At 39.6% G+C, this 22801-nt stretch overlaps 2 protein-coding genes and 1 non-coding gene across 5 annotated transcripts in view; 2 read left to right on the forward strand and 1 right to left on the reverse strand.

Annotated features, from left to right (window-relative positions):
* CTNNA3 (catenin alpha 3) overlaps window positions 1–22801 on the reverse strand; it is an 891674-nt gene that overhangs the window by 538624 nt on the left and 330249 nt on the right. The window lies entirely within an intron of this gene.
* The window catches only part of LRRTM3 (leucine rich repeat transmembrane neuronal 3), a 119382-nt gene that overhangs the window by 36180 nt on the left and 60401 nt on the right, over window positions 1–22801 (forward strand).
* On the forward strand, window positions 4004–4075 carry TRNAV-CAC. Its single transcript has one exon. It is a non-coding gene; the product is annotated as a tRNA-Val (tRNA).

Here is a 22801-nt window from a genome sequence, read left to right on the forward strand (position 1 = left end):
TATTATTTTCTGATGTGGGGTAGGGGTCACCTAATGCTCCTCCCTTACTGTCAGGGGACCATGGGTCTTGAAACCTGGTCCACAGGCACTTCAGAGCTAATAAGCTGCAACCTGCCACCCTGCTAACTATCATCAGAATAGGAGCTGAACTCCAGCAGAGGACCCCAGTCCTGAAATCTGATTGGCAGAATACTGGGCATCCTGATTGGTTCACAACTTCTATATAAAACCAGCACAGGAACAAGAAGTTGTTCATGCAAGTGGGTTCTCCCTACTTTGGACTGCTTCCCCTGAGATACCTGCTCCTAGTGCCTGCAGCCAATCTGATAACCTGACAATGCCTGCCTCCTGACCTGAGTTTGCCCTCTGGCCTGTCTCAGACTCTGATCTTCTGGTATCAGACCCAGCCTCCCTCCTGATACCCAACTCTGCTCCGACCACTAAGTCAGACTGCCCACGTCCCAGTCATAATACACACACACGAAAATATGCATCCTTGGATGGATGTAAAGCCTTCTGTGGACCACATCAGTGAAGGAGAATCCTACTGCTAAAGTAGCTTAGTTCAATTTCTATTCAGAACTGTGCATGGTTCCTGGATGTCAGGGGAGATCATAACCAAGCCAAAATATCTCCTTCAGAATAGAAAAGAAAACAGATAGATATAATTCATTTGAACTTTCAAACAGCCTTTGATAAAGTCCCTAACAATAGGCTATTATGGAAACTAAACAGTTATGAGTTGAGATGTTAGTGTATGGTCATGGATTGGTTAATTTTCAACATGACAAAAGATTAACAGTTGGTATTCCACATAATGGTACTCTACAAATTCATAAAAGAAAAGTTTCAGATAGGAGACACAAAGGTCTAGCTCAGCCACTGAAGAAAACAGAAATATAATTTCTTCAGTCTTTCACCATGCCAAAAGACAAGCTATTGAGGCTAGAGGACATGTTCCCAAATAGTCTTCCATGGCTATCTTTTCCACAGAGGAGACAGGTTCACTTAAGACAGCCAAATATTATATTTATAGTCATCTCCCTGAAATTGAGCCTCCTCATTTTACCCCAAACTAGTGAGTCACTCCTTTGATTTCAATGTAATCTTCTCTCTGTAACTTGGGACTGATTCTCAGAAGAGCATTTTGTGAAACCGTTTATGAAAAGCTTTTATGTTGTATTTTACCACTTTTGGAAAACTCTGAGTGAATCCAAATTTTTAGGTACTAGTGGATGAGCCTTATGTTACTACTTGCAAAACAGCGACCAACCTATTCGCGCGGTTAGAAACTTGTTGGTTTCCTCTGACAAGGAGTCCTGAATATGTTTTCTTCATGTATATTTCATGTATATTCTCTCCTTTGCATTTCACTGTGAGGTTTTGGGTTTCAATGAACCTCAAGTCAAGGAAAAACAATGAAAACTGCTGAGTGTTACTGAATTTCCTGTTGAATTTTGCATGGTTCAAATGTAAACACAGAAATTGGCTCAGGTTACTTTAAAGATTTGTAATCATTCTATGAAACTGGACTGAATTTTGCATTTGGGACAAAACCTGAAGCCAGGTTTCACATGACCTCAAGATGAACATTTTGTATAACTACTTATTGATGTTAGTTGTATAACCTGAATAGTGATTTAAATCAATTAAAATACCCTTGCAAACAGCTCACACAAAGATGGTGAAATCTGTCTCAAAAGTCTTCTCCTCACCTGTGGATACCAGTTGTGCATGCAACCACTTCAGTCTCTCTCTGGGACATCCAGTCCATTGTGGGGGGGAGGGGGGGGGGAAATAGTACATAAGACGTAAAATATGATAGTTCTAAAAATGGGAAAGAAAACAAGGGTTGAGATTTTCAGAACAATGTTGGGGATTTGGACATATTAAAATTAAGGACAATGGAGGATGTGTGTCTAAATCCTATAGACTGCTCTGAAAATCTCAGTTTTGCTTTAGAAATTCTGGCTAAGTGTTGATGTGGGATTTTTACTGATTTATTGGACTGAACAGGAGCTGTGCGGATTGTTTGGGAAGAGTGTTTTATCTCCTAAAGCTAAAAACTGGGTGTTTGCAAAGAAAAGTAGTGAAGGAATAAATAAAAAAGTCAAAGCAATCATGTTTAGCGCTTACATATTATAACATTTTCCAAATGATGGACCATTTTCACTCTCCTGTGCACAGGTGTGGGTGAAAATAACAGCTCCCTCAATCTTTGGGGGCCAACTGCATTGGAGGAAAATATTTACTCCTGTGTGGGGCAGACGGCACACCACTACCCTTTCATGTAGGAACTCCACTGACCAGATAAAGGGAAGGGGAAATCCAGTTAGACATCCATAGAAGCCTTACCAAACGAGACTCCCTGAGATCCAGTGAATCAGTGCATCTTACATGCCTGGCCCTGCCTGCTGTTGGTACTGCATTGGCTAGCTCCAAGCTCCCAAACTGAGTAGAGTTTGGATGATTGATGCTGTCGCAGCCTTTCAGCCTCCAGGCAGACTCGCTGTCACTGGGGGTCCACAGACTGGGTTCTGCCAGTTTCCACCAGCCAAACTCATGGGGCACATCTGGCCCATTAACTGATTCATCCTTATAACTCCGCTGTGAGGGAGGGGGGTATTATGCATAATTTTGAGATAGGGAAATGAAAGCACAGGCAGGCTCATGGCCAAATAGCAAGTCAGTGGTTTGGTCAGGACTAGGACACAGGTTTCCCACAGAAAATTCCTGAGCTACCCACCTCTCCTAAGCCTCTTTCCCCAGGCCCAGACACCAACACCTATTTTTCTGTAAATAGTTTCATTTTAAAAACTGTATTTATATTGTTTTGCAATATAAAAGAGATAACTATAGATCACCCCCTACTTCATATTAATTTTGATGAACCACACATCCATTAAACAGCAAAGTACAATTTATTTCATTCATGACAGCTGAGTTTGGTTACAACACAGCCTATGGCAGTTGGCCTGTGAGATGAGATTTCAAAATAAAGAATAAAGAGAGGAAGTGTGCAAGGAATTGAAAAGACAAGATTGCTGTTACAGCATTAGGGCCAATATACTGTCTGTGGAGGGTACAGGGCTGGAGTTTGCTGTGATACAGCAAAGTATCCGAGATAGAAAATTCAATTTTCTCTCTCGGATACTTTGCTGTATCACAACAAAATTTAAATAGAAAATTTAATTTTCTATATCACGACAAATTCCTACCTTGTATCCTTCTTAGACGTTATATCAGAGCTAAAGTTGTTACAGCAATATATTGTCTTTTCAGTTCCTTCCACACTTCTTTGTTTTTCTCTATCTACAAGTCTGATCTTGAACTGCCATAGTCTGTGCTGCAACCAGACTCAGCTGTCGTACAATAAGGAAAAGAATGTAACAATGAAAAACTGGCCTTGGCCATTCCTATGTTTCTCAGCCACAGAGGCATGACAGTTTTTTTCTGGGTTATCAGCTAAACCTGAAGTAGAGGGCATAGGCTACTACCACTTCAGCTGCTACAGGCACTCTGCCAAATGCTACTGGAAACAGCATCAATCAAAGGAATACCTCCTACAGAACAGTACAAATTTTGTGCTGGCTCCTACTCTGGGAACGAAAGTTGATTAAGAACCAGTTAGGGCTGTCTGTAGTAGTTTATGGTACTAGGGATGAGCAAACCACTTCAGATAAAACAAATGGCAGAAACCCTAACTAAATAGCAGAGGCCTGAACCAAAATCCTAAATCTGACAAGCTCCCAGCACTTCAGAAATGTGCATACACTGAACAGCCTCTACCTGAAGGGCTTCTGTCCTGCTCTATCTGCAAATTAAAGCTGGCCTTTCTTTTTAGAAACCTCTGGGGAAGGCAGCTGACCTAATATAACCCATCCTCTTTTGAGGGTTCATCCATCCCTGAACACAGCTGACCCTACTAACATAAGTACATGCCCATGCACCAAAGGTGAAGATTGAAGCCCAGTACCAGAAGGGGATGTAGGTCAGTGGAGAAGGGGATGTAGCTCAGTGGTAGAGTGCATGCTTCACATGTATGAGGTCCCGGGTACAATCCCTGGCATCTCCAAATTGTTTGGGGGGAGGGATAGCTCAGTGGTTTGAGCATTGGCCTGCTAAACCCAAGGTTGTGAGTTCAATCTTTGAGGAGGCCATTTAGGGATCTGGGGCAAAAATTGGGGATTGGTCCTGCTTTGAGCAGGGGGTTGGACTAGATGATCTCCTGAGGTCCCTTCCAACCCTGATATTCTGTGATACCTATAAATTAGTTTTTTTACCAATTATAAGAAGCCTACTTATTTCTGCAGGGAAAAGATGCATAAAGTATTTGAAATTTGACTCTTCACACTTCATTTGGAACACGTGTGGAAGGGCTGGCTGAGGGATGCTGACCCCCCCGCAGCCCCGCCTCTTCTGTCCGAGGCCCCACCCCTTCGAGGGGCCCGAGCCGGCCCCCAAACCAGTAAGTCTTCGGAGTTTCTTTCACCCCATCAGTAGGTCTCAAAGTGCTCTACAAAGCTCAGCAAGTATGATTTTAAAAAGTCTTCACACTGTTTCACAACTTTGATATTGCATTATATATTAACCAAGTTATGAATAGATATGAACTCAAAATGGTGGTTGAATCCAAATTTTACATGTCAAATTGCAGATGTCAGTGCTGGTAAAAAATGCATTCAGGCAATATTATTCACATGTCATACATGGGCAAGGTGTTCAGAAACCAGAACCATTAAGTCAATAGGGCAGGGGAGGATACATGACCTACAACCCTTCCTCTCAGTTGAGCAATATACATTATAGTAGTAAGCAGTATAGGAGAGATCTTGTCTACAATGCAAAATATGGGGTCAGATTTTTTTCTCTGATGTGATATTAGTGCAGGTGAAAGGTGCCAGATTCAGAGCCTTGGAATCTGAAGATCTTTGTATATCCAGAGATCAGGTAGGTGGTGGTTTCCCCACATCATCTTGCCAGTGTGCCACAGACTGGCCACAAGAGTACCAACTACTGTCAATTGCTATGGTAATTTTTGTGATGATGTCAAGTATCTACTACAAAACGGATTCAGACCAAACTTATTTGTCAGAGGCCACCATACAGCAACCAGATGGTAATTACTTTCAATCACTAGTGACCAGTGCTAGATTTCTACCGGCAAGAAGAGGTGGTCTTTTCTATATTCTATTATTTACCCTCTGAGACATCCAGCCCCAGAGTATTAGATTTATTTTGGTTCTCTGCATGACTGTCCTGGTTGAAACTAGATTTAGAAAATACATTTTTCACTTTAAATTATAGTAGACAACTCTTCATTAATGTTTCTTCAATAGTACTACACTTAGTACTTGAATAAAAATATTAAAATGTTCTCTACCTATAATTATACAATACCACCCCCCATAATTTTTAAGGGATTTACCAGCTTGATGCTTCAAGATGCATACTGCAGGCAATATTTTGCTCCCCTCACTCATGCTGTCAGATAGTTCCAATAATTTTAATGGGATCACTTGCTAAAAAAAGATACTATCCGACATGAGAAAGGATGGCAGACTCAATCCCTCAATGAGATACTGTCTCATTCCAAACAGAATTATGTTTCCACTAACCACATGGTAATAGGTAATTTTCCTTTGACTTTTCCCCTATGCTAGCTTTTCAAGTGGATTTTAATTAACTCTGTTTTATTTATTAAAGCATATTTTGTTTAACTTTTCCCAAGAGCTCCAGTAAATAGCTGTGTGAAAGTTGCCTTTACTTATTGCTTCTCCCAGGATGCTCTTAACAGTGAAATCTCTACTCTCGGGACGCTGTTAATTTGAACGGTAGGGGTTTGTTTTGTGCTGCGTGTATTCTTTAAGAAACAAAATGAAGTTCAGGTTAAGAATGTTACTTTACTTCAGAGGCTTCATTTTTAGAAGGATTTCTGGTGCTCGTGTTATAGCTTAGCATCTATTAATTCCGAAAAATTCCCCCAAATAGTTAGGGAGCTCTTAAGGATGTTACTGTGATTTACTGAAAGCTTTCTGGCCACCTCTTCCAACAGCAACAGTCATTAATTGTCATTAAAAAGTTTACTTTTGGAAATATGCCTAATGCTCCAAATAAATGTACAAAAGTTGTTTACAGGCACTGAAAAAAGGAGCCCTTGAAGTCTGATAAGTACTTGTTTCCCCTCTTTGCAAACTATGCAACCAGTTGATACACTCTATCAATCACAGGTTCTAAAAATGAGTACATTTGGATTGCAAATCATTGACTACTAACTGTGCTGTTGATGATAAATGGCAGTCATTTTCTTGAAGCTGAAGTAACACAGTTTTTAATCAACAAATATATCTAGTTAAGTGCAAAACCATGCATTCAGCTTTGTGGTTGTAAAATGAAAAGTAAATGTACTTTGCTACTTTTCTTACTTTAGGGATCAAACCAACTGTTCCAGGTTTTCTTGTTTGTTTAACTCACACTGATGTTTGTTTTGGCTGGGAACTGGCAGAGGAAAGATGGCTCATCTGGGAGTACATGTCCATAAAGTGGGAAAGAATAAGTAATGTGCCAAAACTGAGAGAAGAAGAAAACTGGTCATAGCGGCAAGTGGGGATTGGGAAGAGGAGACAGGTTTCAGGTCATTCCTATAGTGGAAAGGTAAAGGGAGGCTTTAGGTGTTAGGGGAAGGATTGGCACTCTAGGGTAGAGATGCAGGAATCAGAATTTTAATACACTTGCCCTCACGTGCAATTAACTGAGAACCAAGATAATCATATCTTGCACATCAATAATGTCTTCCATAAAGTGCTTTACGAACATTGATGAATTAGTATTAGTCTCACATCATCCCTGTGAGTTACAAAAGTATCATATCCAGTCTGCAAATGGGAAAACTGAGGCATAGAGAGGTTCAATGATTTGAGCACAGATTGCAACAAAGCTGAGACTCAAACCCAGATTATCTAACTTCACTTTCAATGCCCTAAGGTTACACTAGAAGAAGAGAATGTATGGACATTTTAAACTTGCTATTCTTTTAGTTCTTCTAAATCAGAAAATCTATTCTATTTGACATTCCCCTCCCCTTAATATTGTATCTCACTTTCCTTTTTCTCCATTTTCATAACTGGCTAATATATTTGATTTTTTTGGTCCCCTTTCTCATATGTCCCAGATAACTTTAATCTCTCAGTTCCCCTTCCATCTCACCAGTCACCTACAGAACACTTGGAACAACAGAGTTAATGCCCTGACAAAGGCATTATACCAAAGTGTTAGTCTGCAGAATTTAGATTTTTTAAAATGTTATTCACATCACAAACTACTACTTAATTCATTCAGTATGGTCAGAAGTCTCTTAGAAGAGAACAAAATCTGGAATAGCAGTTTTCAAGCTCAGGATTGAGATGTACTAAGAACTCTGTCAGCAAGCTTAGACTGTGTGTTTCTGTACCATGCCTGCCTGTTGAGAATGCACTGCTTCTCACTTTCACAAATATGAAATTCATCTAATTACAATAAATTCAACCTGCTCATTTCCCTAGTTAACCACTTTTACTCATACTCTAAGTACTTTGATGGGATGCATAGCAAGTCACATCCTTCAAGTGTATGCACGTTTATTTTTTGCAGAATACGGACTAATTTCAAAATTCTTACATGTGTGATTCACCTGCAATGGCAAAATAAGGCTCTAAATCTTCACTTTTCCAAAGAATGGTTAACTACTGTAATTTGTCTATCATATTAGAATACAATATTTGAATTCCTATATAATCCTGAATATGCTCTTCAATATTTTCTGCATTTTATATCATATTATATGGTAACAAGAACACTACATATATTTATCCAAATGTGGCCTCTGTAGTGCCTTGCATTAGTTAGAATGATGTCCTTTGACTTCAGTTTGGGTCTTCAATTTAAGCATTCCAGAACCCTGTTGAAATGTTAGGAGTTAATAAAGTGATCTCTTGTTTGTTGGCCGTCGTAACTTGTGTGCCATACTGATAGCGCATACTTGCTGCAAACACTGGAAAATTTGTATAGCAAACATCATTTTTGCCTTTTATCTTTTATAAAAGTCACCCTGTAGTTGTGGCTAGAAGTAATTGCATTATTTGGGCTTTGATTTAGATCAATATAGCAAAAGCTTTTTTTGTTTGTTTCTTATTAGCGAGATGCCAAAAAAAAGTGGAAGGAAGGGGAGAGGAAGAGAGAAACTCCAAAGAATAAAGTTGCACCCAGAGAAGTTGCACTTTTAAGGCCTGATCCAAAGTCCATTAACGTTAGTGGAGACTCCCCACTTCGTTCAGTGGGACTTGGGCCAGGTTCCTACAGAGCAAACTATTGCTTACACAGTTTTGGCATAGTAACATAAGTGTATGCAGAGTGACTTTTTTTAAAACAATTACCGAAGCACTAAGTGACTGATTTGAGAGTTTGATTTGAATAAAGCACATTTAGAGAGACCATCATTTGGGCACATTTTTCACAAATAAATGAATTCGCTAGTGAAGTTCTAAGTAGCACCTGACAGTAGGTAAACACAGTTAGTTGGAGTTGTATCCTGAGCATAAATCCCCCCAATATCACCATTAGTTACACAACACAGAACCCAATATCACATTGACAATGGTTATAAATGCAGAAGCACCCAAATTGAGGTGCAGTCTGAACACAGTAAAGGGAGCTCTTGGTGATTCGTTTTATAGCATTGGGCAAGTTACGTAATCTCTTTACTTCATTTGTAAAATGGGGATGGTAAAACTTAACTCTGAAGGGTAATATGAACATTAATTTGTATTTTTAGACTGGCTTGGAGACAGAAAGCACTATATAAAAAGGTAAGGATCATCATCATCAGAAATTTGGGGTAATTTCTTTTCTCCATATATATTATATAGATAGATGATATATATATATATATAATCTGAGAGAGAGAGAGAGAGAGAGAGAGAGAGAGACACACAATTTAGTTAGGAGATTGATAGTAACTGGAAATTGCAGATAGATATTGTACATGAGTCAGTACCACTCTAAAAGATATTATAGTTTTTGCACAATGGCTTAGTATTGACACTAGCATATATTTAGCAGAAATGAGTTACAGGAATATTTGTGAGATGGGAACATTAGCATTAGATTATCTCTAGCTGACACATGATGCAGCCATATCTTTGACACAACTCAACTGGATGCATCCATCTGTTATTTTTTGTCCCATGCCATTGCCAATATGTCTAACTGGGTAAAATGACCCAAGAAATTCAACCTGTGTTTGCGGCTCACCAACTCATCAGGCAGTGGATTTCACCAACAAACATACACGAACTAGAAGCAGGTACAAAAGGAGTGGCACTATCCCTAGTGCTTTTAAAGGATTCACGGCCAGATCCTTAGCTGGTGTAAACCAACACAGTTCCATGGACTTCAGTTGAGTTTAGATGCTTCACAATAGTTGATGATGAGGTGTTCAAATTCTAAAGCACTGCTGGATGTTTTTTAAGGAGGAGCCAAACTAAAATTTAACTCATTGTAGGCTGACCTGCAAAAGATCTAAAATCTTGATCTCAGCAGGAAACAGTTGTATGCTGTTATCCAATGGCATGAGACTATGTTATCAAATTCCTTGCTCCAAATTCCCTTTGAGCTAAATTTGGAGGGTATCCTAAGCAATATAAAGCAATAGCAGCCAGTGTGGCCAAACTGCTGGTTTAGAAAGTCTACTTAGTTAAAAAGCAGTCTGCTTTAAATCAACTTTAGCTCTGTGGTATAACCTGCCATAACTTTTTAGGCAGAAGCCTTAGTTGGGGGATGTAGCATTCCACTGGCTAATCTGTAACTTACTTGATGATATAATTGGGACTCTGGACCAGTAAGAGTATATGTGCATTTTCAACCAATGCTATCAGCGCATCAGCTGTTTGGTTTTGACCATGTGAAAATGAAATGTTCTCTAGTCTTGTTTTGCAAGGACTACAGTAGAACCTCAGAGTTATGAGCACCAGAGTTACATATTTAACAGTCAACCACACACCTCATTTGGAACCTGAAGTACACAATCAGGCAGCAGCAAAGACAAAAAAAAAAAAAAACACAATTACAGTACAGTACTGTGTTATATGTAAACTACTAAAAAAGAAAGCGAAAGCAGCATTTTTCTTCTGCATAATAAAGTTTCAAAGCTGTATTAAGTTAATGTTCAGTTGTAAACTTTTGAACGGACCACCATAACATTTTGTTCAGAATTACGGACAACCTCCATTCCTGTGGTGTTCGTAACTCTGAGGTTCTGCTGTATTTAGCAAGGACAGTATATGGCACTTTCCATATTATAACATAGGAAAACTAAAGCAGAGGTTAGGCCAACATTTTCAAAAATATGCACTATTTTTGGAAATCCAATTTGAGATGTAGGTCCTGATTATCAGAAATTTTGTCCACCCTTAAATCCCAGGGACATGAATTGGAGATACTGGTGCTCAGAACCTCTGAAAATCAGTCCCTCAGTTTAAAATACCCAAAAATTGCACATTGACTCATATGTTGGATTAGAACAAAGGACTTCTTGGTGCCTAGGCCTGTATCTACACCACTAGAATACATCTCTCTCTGAACTCATTGTTCCTGTTTCCGCATATAGGACAACAACAACATTTCATTTCAGTAAGTATTAATTGACTTTTACATCTGCAATATGATCAAGTAAAATAGAGTGGGAAAAATATGTGTCAGGTTAGAAAGACCAGAGTTCATTTCAGTGAAGCAGGTAACCTTTAGTGTTCCAAAGTCTAATTAGCCAGAACTTAGTTATCTGGAATTCATTTCTGTCCCTCATTTTCAAAATTAATATAGAACCCAAATATCTGTTATCCAAAACATCCGTTTTATGAAAGTTTCAGGTGTCCCTTGGAACCTTATTAAAACTGGAGTTCACTATTGTCAGCTCTCATGATTTTACCATGAGTTTCACAGTATGTGTTTAGAGTCATGTCAGTTATAGGCCAGTCAGCAGTCTTTTTTTCCCCCTTTGCTTTTTCTGAATTAAAAAAGAAAAAGTGTCCTACTCCTCATGGTTGCAGAGAAAAGCTTGAAAACATGGCCTTGCTGCGTACTAATGGCTCAAAAACCAAAAAGCAAATAAAGCCCCCAAAATAGAATATGTTTTTAAAATATTTTTATGATTTGAGACCTGACTTATGATTTTTGAATGATTGGGGTTGTCATTAAAAATTGCCACCAAATATGGATATTACCCAACACCACAAAACTGACTGCAAACCAATTTCGGACTGCAGTATTTTAAGTAGCAGAATGACTTGAGAGTTGCAGATACCACGAGATCTCTGTTTAACTTTGCATATAGTTTTATCAGAGCTTGAGAAGCTGCTTCAAAAAAATTACACTGCAAGTGTGTGCACAAAAGCTAAGCAAGTCAAATTGCCATCATGCTGAGTATTCAATATGGCACTGGGCAAAATCTTGAAATCTTTCCCATGTACCTACTCAGTCCTTACTTATGCAAACTCTCATTGAAATAAATAATTTTTTTCACAACTAAGAACTTCAGAGTGTGGCCAGTTTGTTTGTGACAAACATTCTGATATAAAGGCTGTGTCAAGCCAACCAACTTGCTAATGGAAGCCTTCCCAGCCCACAACTGGCCTCTATTAACAGATTTTGAAACGAGTATTCTGCCAGTTCTAGAGTGATAGAAATGATGGTGCGTAACTCATCATACAGTTGGAATCGAACAGCTTGATCTTTGACACCACTGAACCATGTTTTCATAGAGAAAAGCATCCTGTTACATTTAGGCTGTTTTATTCTTGACTTCAAATTTTCCTCAATCTTGTATTATATGGTATATACTTGAGACAATGCACCATAAAAATGGAAGAAAGATAAAAGGCTTATTTAGATTTCATTCTTTCAGCAGCCTTCTAAAGCCAATTTTTAACAATGGCAGTAGGCTCAAGATCAGGAAGAATAATTTCTGAAAGCATTTCTGTTATGCACATGGATGTGGGAGTTAAAGTGGGAAGCTCTGTCTTTGATACAATTTTTCAATTTTACCTTAATTATAACTTAGTATTTTTAGTGATGACATCAGAGAAGTAGTATATGAAACTGAAAAATAAATGAAACCAAACAAATGGCTGTAGATGGCTGAGAATGCTACTGAAAGGCTTTGTGGTTGAGAAAAACTTTATTAATGTTACTTGCTTCTTCATTAAAATTATGAGCAAACCTAAAATTATCAGCATTTTCTTTGCCCTGTGCCAGTTTTTTTTTATTGGGGGAGGGAGAGGGAGAGAGAGAGAGAGCGAGCACAGCGCAAAAGTCTATGAGCTAACCATTGGGATGCACACACACCACCAAGGGATTCCAAACAGAGGATGCTCACTTAATTCTCAAACCATCATACAGAAATGCAGGCATTTCATCCTGTAACGACAAACTTTTGTGGAAATCTTTTGTGAAGTGAAACAAGTGTGTATTTTTCACAACTCCTTATTGAGATCCTCAGGACTCTCTTAAATTCCTTGGCACACTTTTTCTCTCCGCTCTTTTGTCCTAGGCATAGTCTCAGATGACTTTGAAAAGAGTGTTAAAACTACTGTCTGATACCTTCTCTAACTCTGCTGATTCTTATTCTGCTATACAAACAGAGCCAGTTTCTCCTTTCTGACAGTCCAAATGTAGTGGTGATGACTATGGCTCTGAGTAACTTCAGTGCCAGTATGTTCCTCTGTGTTACAAAATCCAGCAGCAGAACTCAATAATCCACTGCAGTACCTCGGCCCCGATTGTGGCAGTCAGAAATAGCCTCTCTCCCCTAGATCGTAACTAAATTCACTCATCACTAGGCAACCCCTTGTGGATAGGCATGGCTGCCCTCAACAGCTCTCTTACTGGGCTAACACCTTCTACTTAGTCTTTTGGTGGTTACTCTGACTGGGTCACTGTCTTCCAAACCTTTTGCCCACTCTGTGCCACTTCCTCAGCCAGTCTTCAGCTCAGCCTGCTGCTCCCTTGCTAGGCTCAACAACCCTTACAAGGGACTTGTACTCCCCCTTCCTAGGGGCCAGTAGAGGAACCTAGTCCCACCCCCTGTATTGAAGAGCTAGATATGTTCCTTTACCTGTGCTGCAGTTTGTCTTGGGCCACTTCCTACCTACCTTCTCAAGTTCCCCACTGAGTCTCCCAGTCATTTCCTTGGGTAGTCAGGATCTCTCTCAGGCCTCCCGCCCTGAATGGCTTTTCTTCTTCACTCTCTTGCTTGCAGCTTTCTTGCCCACTTTGAATTTTTTCCCTTGCTAACTGAGAAGCCTTCTTGCTCCCTGCTGTCTCTGAAGGCACAGCTGCAGTCTCTTCCTACAGAAATCACCTGATTCCTTTCAGGTGGAGCCCATCCTGTAATCCTGTAATCAGGGTAGGCTAGGCCCAGGCTCTCCAGCCCACAGGGCAAGCCACCCTGTTACACATATTTCTGCTCCTATGCCCCTTCTGTTTTCTCACAACCTATAGCTGTCTTGTTTCCAGCTACATCTGTATTTTGCTGAAGCAGGAAAGTGCCATTGCGTGTGTGCTACATTTTTGTAGTAGTATTTTGACAAGAATTTCCACCTTGCTTTCATAAACCTCTCAGTACAGACTTTTCTCTTCTAAAATCCACTGATTCCAATCATGAGTAGATTTTTGTGAACTATCTGAACTTTTTCATGCTGTTTGACAGCATGTGCTATTTGGACATATGTATACTATGTTAGTCTGGATATTCATGTGCATGATTTGTATAGCTTTTCTTCTGACAGAGACCTACAGGAATTGATTGTCACTAAAGCACACATGACAACCTATAGAGAGGTTGCATTAACTGTGCTCTTTTCCCCTGCAATGGATAAGAATATAAATCAGCCTAAAACTCAGTTTCAACGGGGATAGGGACAGATTTACAAAGGCATTTAGACACCTAAAGATGCAGATAGGATTTTCAGAACTGCCCATTCACCTAACTCATTTAGGGGCTTCTGTGACTCGCACTAGGCATCTGTTCGCATCTTTAGACACCCAAATACCTTTGTAAATCTGGCCCTAAGCGTTAAAAAAAAATGTAATACAGTGATCAATAGAAATGGGTTGTTGCCTACTTAAGGAAAATTAATGCAAAAGGCCATCTGAATGTATTTTTTGTTTTGTTAAGAGCTGCAGCAAGATTGTATGACTAAGTTTTAGAATAATATAGGCTTAGCTTAATACATCATTGCAAACAGTCCACCATTTAATACACAAAAAATGTACCAAACTCATTTAAAGTAATTGTACCTTAAAATGTGGATTTGAAAGCTTCAGGCAGCACCAAAATGGTTTGCTATTAGAAGCATAGATTTGGTGCATAGGAAATGTGAATGTAAAATGCAGTCTTTATGAAACTGAAATATTGGTATTACTGAGTAAGGCCAAGCAGGTCCTTTACAAACCTTCCTACAGAGCTCTGCAAATACTCCTGACTTCTGATATTGCTGTTGTGGGTTTCCTGAGACTAGTTAATCTCAACTGTCTAATTCTTTGTGAATAAAGACTATGAGAACTGATGAGATTTCTGTATACTGCAGGTTATTTTTCAGGGTAATAAGATATTAAGGAAGAAAGAAATTAAAGGAAATTTTGGGACAGATCCTCTAGTTGTGCCAGACTGCATTTAAATCATCATGATACTCACCCACAATTAGGGCTAGCAGGATGATGATCCAGTCCCTGGTGCAAGTTAAAGCATGCCACTCTGATTTACATCTGGCTGACCACAATGAAGAGTAGGGACATCCCAGTAGTACCCATTTTCTCCAGAAAACACCCCCTGAACTGGATAGCTTCCACATGATGCCTCTGCATCAGCTGAGGATTCCCCTATGAAGGAGTCCTAAGGGGGAAGGATCTTCCGGCTTTACGGCTAATTTGCACTACTGGGGAGCAACACAATGCAGCCATAGCATGGCCTATAAGCTGGTTTTCAATGTTAAAATCTTTTAAACATTTTAATTAAGTGAAAGATGAGTCTGACAGGAAGACTTTCTTAGTCTCTTGAATCCCGTACATAATTCAATAACCCTACTTCCCAGTTGCAGACTTGATTTTTGACCAAGGAATGACACTCTACAGCTAATGATTATACCAATAAAATAAAACTCCTAAAAAGCCTTTCCAACCCATAAAAGATACTGTAGATTTGCTATATTCTGGTCTTTTTTATACAAGAATAAACCCAGAGTAACTGAAGTCAATGGAGATACTCCAGAATTACATCATTTAAAAGAGATCATAATCTGGCCCAGAGAGATGGTAAATTCAAAAAGACAAACTTTGGTTCCTTGGAGGAAATACTGGGTAAAGCACATCCTTTTTCTGGCCTTTGTGCAAAATTAGCAACATCTTCAATGTTACCAAATTTATCTACTATGTTAAATTTTTAGCAGTGCTCTGTTTTGGGATCTCTAATAAGCATCCTTAATTAGAGCACCAGTCCCTCAGCTTTGCTTGCTACAACTGATCTTGCTTATTCTATACTTTTCCCTGCCTGATAATAAAAAACTATATAGCAGTGTTAATCAAAGGTCATTGAAGGTCACCTGATTAGCAGTATCTACTTTAGATCAAGGACTGCATTGTACTGATCACTGCTCTGCCAACTTTAATTCAATAGAGTCATTTTTCATGCTAACAGATTATATTACTGTTTTTCACAATAGAATTTTTTAAAATTATTTTTTAAATTCATGTTTTACAGAATTTTCTCTTAACAGTATCATAAATCATAATCAAAACACTGCAGTTTGGGAGCAACACTGTCTCTTGGATAAACCTAATCCAGATATAAATTGTTTACCCTTAGGAAACTGGTGAATCCTTAGGGGGCAGATTCTCTGATTTTCTAAAGGAGTGCCATTCCCCACATGTCAGTGGCGTTTCCCCCCATTTATACTGGCAGGGAACTTGCCCCTACGTGATTAATACCTTGCAGATTGGCCCATTTCAGAGAGTTTTTGTTGGGATAATCATAGGACCTTGTGGTGTTCCTGGCAAGATACTTGACTACAGAGATTTCAAACTAACTCTACCCTCATTCCCATCCTGCTCTCCCAACATGTTCCATCCTCCCTCTACTGCCACATTTCACCTTTCATACAAGACACAAAGCAGCAGGGCTCAGACATAGAGAGACAATGGCATTATGCCAGTGGAGGAAATGTTTCTGAGCAGGGAGTATGGACTAAGCAGAACAGGTAACTAAGGCAAGGCCAACATTAAGCTCATCTTCCAGTAATCATTTGCTGACCAGATTTGATGTAAGAAGTTCAAAATGTCTTGTTTGAAGAGGGAGCAGAAGAAGGTGGAGGAGAGACCAAAGCTATTTATGCAGCACTAGTTCCTCAGTTTAGAACCCTGGGGATGATTACACCATGAACATGTCCTTCCTGCTAAGATCTAATTTTCTTTACTGTAGTTCCTCAGCATAAGCACCAGCTCTCTTTCTTAACAACTGTTCCACACCATTTCCTTTCTGAAACCGCAGAGAGCACAGGATATACCATTTGCTTTCTGTTGCCCTTACTGATGTGGGATATTGAGATAACCATGAAATGTTTAATCACCTCGCCGAAGCTCCTAAATGAAAGCAGACTTTCAGGACATGATCAGCTAGTAAGAGTTTGGTCTTGTAATGTAATGTTTTTCTCCTGTGCTTAATTGGTTGAGTGTTTTAATTTACTAAAGGAGTACAGGGCATGTGGAGTTCTTACATAAGCCAGAAGATCCTACAGTTTGATCATGTAGCTCCCATTAAACTCATTTTAAATTAGCTCTTAATAAAAGCAGCTGTTATTTTTCTAATTTGCTTTCAGATTCTTAAATACTGTTATCCTAATCACAACTGAAGTATATTATTTCTCTGCTGTAAAAGCAATAAAGTTTACGGCACTATATCCAGAAATATTTTAGATTTTAATTATAGGGCTCATTTTGTCACCAAGCTGACCACATGCTTTGAAACAGATCTGCTCCTGCATTTACACACGTGTAGGATATGCAGAATATGCAAAATGGGCACACCCAGCCATCTAAGATTAAATTAACAAAATACCCTCATATCATATTATTCCACTGTACTGCCTTATAGATGACTGAGAAGGCAAGGATCCAGTCTTGCAGTTTTCAGTCTAAACAGAATGTCAGTTTGAATAAAATAAGAATCTCCTCCTATAAAGAAAACCTTCATTCATTTTTAGAGCTGGTTCTTTGTTGACTTCTAATTTCCATCCAGGACCAAGGCCAGAACCAGATGTTACAAACTACCCTGGGAATGATTTCTTACAATATTGCCATGAACCTCAGATAAAATTCAAGGACAAAGAAACCCAACAAGTGCCCCCCCCCCAAGCTAGTAAAGATCGGGAGTGAGCTTTTTGTCCTCTCACTTAAAAAGGTAAAGAAGGGAGGAGTCTAGCTGAGTCCATGAACAGACAGAAAGAGATGCAGTCCTAGCAGATCATCCCAGAATATTATCAAGGCCAGAAATTGTGTCAGTCTTTTACGGTCCACAACCTATAAAATATCAAAAGAAATTGCAGCAGCAAAGGACTGTGAGAGTCACAGAGTTATTTTAATCCATTTTGTGGGTTGTTAATCAAAAAAGGTGAGCATGTGTGCACTTATTGGGTGGGGTAGGCTTGAGTGCTGCTAGAGTGAGAAGATTTTGTAAGGTGGGAACTGCTGCTCCTCTCAGATTCCAACCCTTCACCCAGCTCTCCATGTTTTGGACTTATCTGTGGGCTTTTGTCTCCTCCCCCTATCAAACCTAGTTTAAAGCCCGCCTCAATACGTTAGCTAGTCTGTGTCCAAAGATACTTCCTTCCCCTTCATCCATAGGTGAACCCCATCTCTGCTCAGCTGTCCTTCTTGGAACAGCATCCTATGGTTGAGCAAGACAAGGCCCTCCTGGCGATTCCATCCACACAACTATGCATTCATCTCCGGGATGTCTCCCTCTCTTTGCCGGGCCCCCTACCTTTGACTGGAAGGACTGATGAGAGCATCACCTTCAACCCACAACTACTTCACTCCCAGAGCCCTGTAGTCACTTCTGACCTGCTCAGGGGCACACCCTGCAGGATCATTAGTGCCTACATGGATGAGCAACATTGGGTAGTAGAGGGATGGATACTCAGCAATCCTTCCAAAATGTCTCGGATACAGCCCTGGCAGGCAGCACACCTCCCAGGATGCCAGCTCAGGATGGCAGATGGCTACCGTCATCCCCCTTAGAAGTAAGTCACCATCTGTCATCCCCCTTCATTTCCTCTTGGGAGTGATGGCCATGATCCTCCCAGCCATGGGGACATATGGCTTCTCCTCCACTACCTTTGAGGGGGAAATTCCTCATCCCTCATTGCCAGGGTAGCATACTGGTTTTATCATCTTTATGTACAGTGGGTTGGGAGCAGGGGTTGAGCTCTGCCTGCTGCCAGAAGTAACTAGCAACAGCTTCGTCCCTGAAAAGGAGCTGTTTCCTCCGTCCCTGGTGGTGCTACTGCAGTTCTCTCCAGCTGAAGTGCTTCCTCAAACTTGGAGATCTCCATATACATATTTTCAATGAATTCCTCATGTGCATGTATGCTCCTCACCCTAGTCGCCTCCTCCTGTAGTTCTCCCACTTGCTTCCTGTGAGATTCTACCAATAGACTCCTCTTGCACTGGATGGTCTCCCCAACTTGGCTTTCTGTAACGGGGAAATGAAGGCCACAGTCCATGCGTAGAGGCATCCATGGTCAGGTTCTCTGTCTGGACACAGGTGCAGGTGGAGGAGCAAGGAGTAGTGTTGTCACCGGTATGCTGCCTTTTCGAACCATGCTGATTTTGTTCTCTCTCCATCCTACACCCTCCCTCTCAAACTCCCCTGTTCACTAGCTCCCCTTGGTCGCTTAGTGCCTGGCTATTAAGCCCTTCTCTCCTAGCTCAGCCCTGCCACCTTGTTAACACACAGGGGAAGGGTGATCACAAGGATGATCAAGGATCATAGGACAGGAGGCTAGAACCTTGCTCGTTCACACTCAGTTAATAGGCCTCTGGCTCCAACTGCCACACAGTCCCTAAACACACAATTCCCAACAGATCATGCTTATGGAATGGAGACTCACGCCTTCCCCAACACCACTGCTAGGAGCCTTCAGGGAATCTCCCATCAAGAGTTTGGGGATTCTGAGAGCCTGCAAGCAGTTCTTGATCCAAGGTTCCCTGTTTATGAGACACAATTTGAGGAAAATGTCTGGGTCCAGCAAGGCCTCATTCCACAGACCTTTGCTCCTGGACAAGGCATCTCAATTCCCCAGAACGTGTTTGACAGTATATCATGCTCTGGGATAGCTTCCAGATTTTCATAGCCAAATTGGTTATTCATACTGACCTAGTATGGTTGGGTAAGGCACTATATCATTATGAGGCAGCACCTCTTTGTATGTTCCCTTGTTTATCAGAAACCTCCAGCTTCTGACAGATGCTATAACCCATTTAGTTTTGTGGACAAAGGAGACTCCCCATACTGTCTTTAAGGCATCTGTCCCAGGATTTCAAGGGTGTGTTCCTTCACCACCATGAAGTCTAGTCATATAACCAGTGCTAGATAAACACCTGCTTTCTAATCAGTTACACATTTTCTTGCATCTACTAGAAGCCCCTGTGATAGATAATAAGTATCTTGCTTATAGAACAAGCAGAGCACCTAGAAAGCCCAGCAGTCTCGCTATATTCCTCTAATGACAGGCTGTACAGACATTACCTCTTGATACATATTTGTTATGGATTCCCTCTTGGAGCAGGAATGCTTAAGGTCAGAGTTTTGGTTTCTGTAGAGAATTCCAGACAATCTAAACTGACAGAGGGTAGAAAAATCCATTGTAAACATTTACCAAAGCCCTTAACAAATGTACTGCAGGTGAAATATGGAGCACCAGGAGTTCTTCTGACTGCATTGTTTCAGAAACTAAGTAGAAAATCTTTGTTATTGTCAGGGATTTTAAGAGAGAATGACTGTTCTTAATAATGAAAAATACTCTTGAGGCAATGCAGATGCTAAATACCATTACTCTCCAGTGGTACTACACATTCCAGGGGAATCTTAGAAATTTTTAGAAGCTTGAAAGTATGTGATTGCCAGGCAGGCTTTGCTTAGGTCAATTGTTTTTCTTTAATCCCTTTTAAGTCTTTCAGACAATCCATGGGGAAAGGTGAGCACTACATTTAAAAGTTCAGGATACTTACAATTTAGAATAGAACAGTAACACTTGAGGACTATGAATATGGAGGTTATCCATTATCCTGGAATGTTTCTATTTTGTATCACTTCTAATATTTATGGATCTGGAGCTATAGTCAACTCTTACCAAGAGGAAGATACATCACTGTCCACATTTAATTGTGAAATGTGGACTCCTGACATCTGATTGGAATCAAATAATTTTAGCACATAGGACACCCACATTCGACGAGACAGGGGAGATTTGAACACAAATCTACCCTCAATAGTCTCCCCAAAGTCTTCCATAGCTAAATAGGTATATCAGTGTTCTGCAACTAAGTCATGGTTGTATGTAAATAAGTCCCATAAGGCAAAATTTCTACCATCTCTTCCACAGTCTCTGAAAACTGGGTAAAACCACTAGGAAAACAGTCAGGAGGTCACACCTTCCATTCAGCCACACACTGATGAGTGTCAAGTGAAACTAAATAATCTGGCATTGGAAGGTAAAGCTTTTATATGCTGGAGAGAAATTTGAACCTTGGCACAATGGTCCATCTCATATACATAGCACATAGGCAATATTAGATTAGTAATATGACATTACCAGAGATATAAATACTCCTGTGTGGGTAACACCCTTCAAACTGTAAGGAACCTAAATATTTTAACCTGCCATTAATTTCATCTATGGTGAACTGTATTTAAGAAGTATAAACATTTCAGTATTTTTTATTTTCTTTTAAATATAAAGAGCAAAAAATAAGATACATTGTGAAACAGCACTACATAAGTATCTTCAGTAAAATTTGACACCACATCAGCAACATTTAAAAATATTTGTGCTTTACATCACATAAAAGATTCTTAACCTAATCATGGGTTTCCAAATCTTCACTTACGGGGTGTATTTGAATGAAGGGACATTGTTCTATTTTCTAACAGATTAAATCACTCTAGACCTTTTGTAATTAAATTAACGTATACTTGCCAGATAACATAGGTACATAGAAAATACAGGAGGTCATTTTTCATGTTGCCATAAGAGAAGTTACTTTTCTGCAATAATCTTCTTTTCAATACATTGCCACTGCAGCAACAGAAAACTTTTCCATATATCCATGATAGAAAATGCTTTTTTACAATCCTAATTTTATTTAATCAGTTTTCCCCATCAAAAAGGTTTAATGCAGATATAAATATAAGTTAATGGTTGTGCTGTTACAAAATTAAGAAAAAGTGATACAAATGGCAATGAAAGACAACAGAGACTACTTTCCTATGGTAGAATGATGTCAGAGCTAATCTATGTAGATGGCATTATAACAGTCAATGGGAATCTGAGTTTTGGGGGATGGCAGCAAGACAACAGCAACAGAATTTCATCGCTGTTCTATTAAGGCTATAGTATTGTGAAAATTTAATTGGATTTGTTTGGCACCTAAGTCAATTACTCATGCATGATTGGCTGCTAACTGATCAAGCATAGACTCAGAGGCATTGATCATTCACTACCACCTTAACATTTAAAAAATAACTTTCAAAGAATACTAACTAGGTAAGAAGAGCAGCAAGAAGAAATGAGTTAATTTGATATGCTATTGCTATGGAAGAGTTCCCTAGCTCTGCACCCGTCAAAATTAGAGATTCGCCTGGACCAAACCAAATCAATATTGTGGGTATTCAAAATCTGAACTCATCTGAATTCATCCAGAGCTTAGTGACTGACTTTAAATATTCTGAAACAAATCCATCCCCTCATCCACAACTTTGAGGGCTCCGAAAAATCTGATATGGATCTAAATTTTGTAGTTCAAGCCTATCTCTAATCTTAAATAAATCAACAGTCATGTACACGAAAACCACATTTTTTGGAGAGAGGTTTCTCTAATCATTCTTCACAAAATCTGAACATGAGCAAGATGTCCTGATTCTGCCATGACTCTGCAGGACTATTAGCAATCTGCCTTTCTCCAGCCAGCTGGAAGATTATTTTTGCAGGATATCGATGTAGTTATCCATCATAATGCTCACTGCCTTGTACAAAACATCAGTAGCCAGGTTTTACTTAATTCTTATTTATGTTATAAGTCTTATTTGCCAAATCTGTTTTGTGGTATATAAAAAAAATGAAATAAACTCTCTGCTCATTGCCAAGATAAGAAAATCAGGTTGGAAAACTATGATATCCGATGAAGTGAGGTGTAGCTCATGAAAGCTTATGCTCAAATAAATTTGTTAGTCTCTAAGGTGCCACAAGTACTCCTTTTCTTTTTGCGGATACAGACTAACACGGCTGCAACTCTGAAACCTATGATATCAGACTGATCTTTCACAAGTGTTCTGTTGAATAGCACCCCAGTTACACTCAACATAACAATAGATAATCGCTTAGGTTCCGCTGATCTTACAGAGCCTGTCAAGCCTGTGGTGTATATCCCAGAGTAGTGGATATGGACAAACTTTCTATTTTGCCATTTCACCTTTTTCATTATGTTTGACAGTATCATT

The sequence above is a fragment of the Chelonia mydas genome, chromosome 7 (genome assembly GCF_015237465.2).
Source record: "Chelonia mydas isolate rCheMyd1 chromosome 7, rCheMyd1.pri.v2, whole genome shotgun sequence".
Taxonomy (NCBI): domain Eukaryota; kingdom Metazoa; phylum Chordata; order Testudines; family Cheloniidae; genus Chelonia; species Chelonia mydas.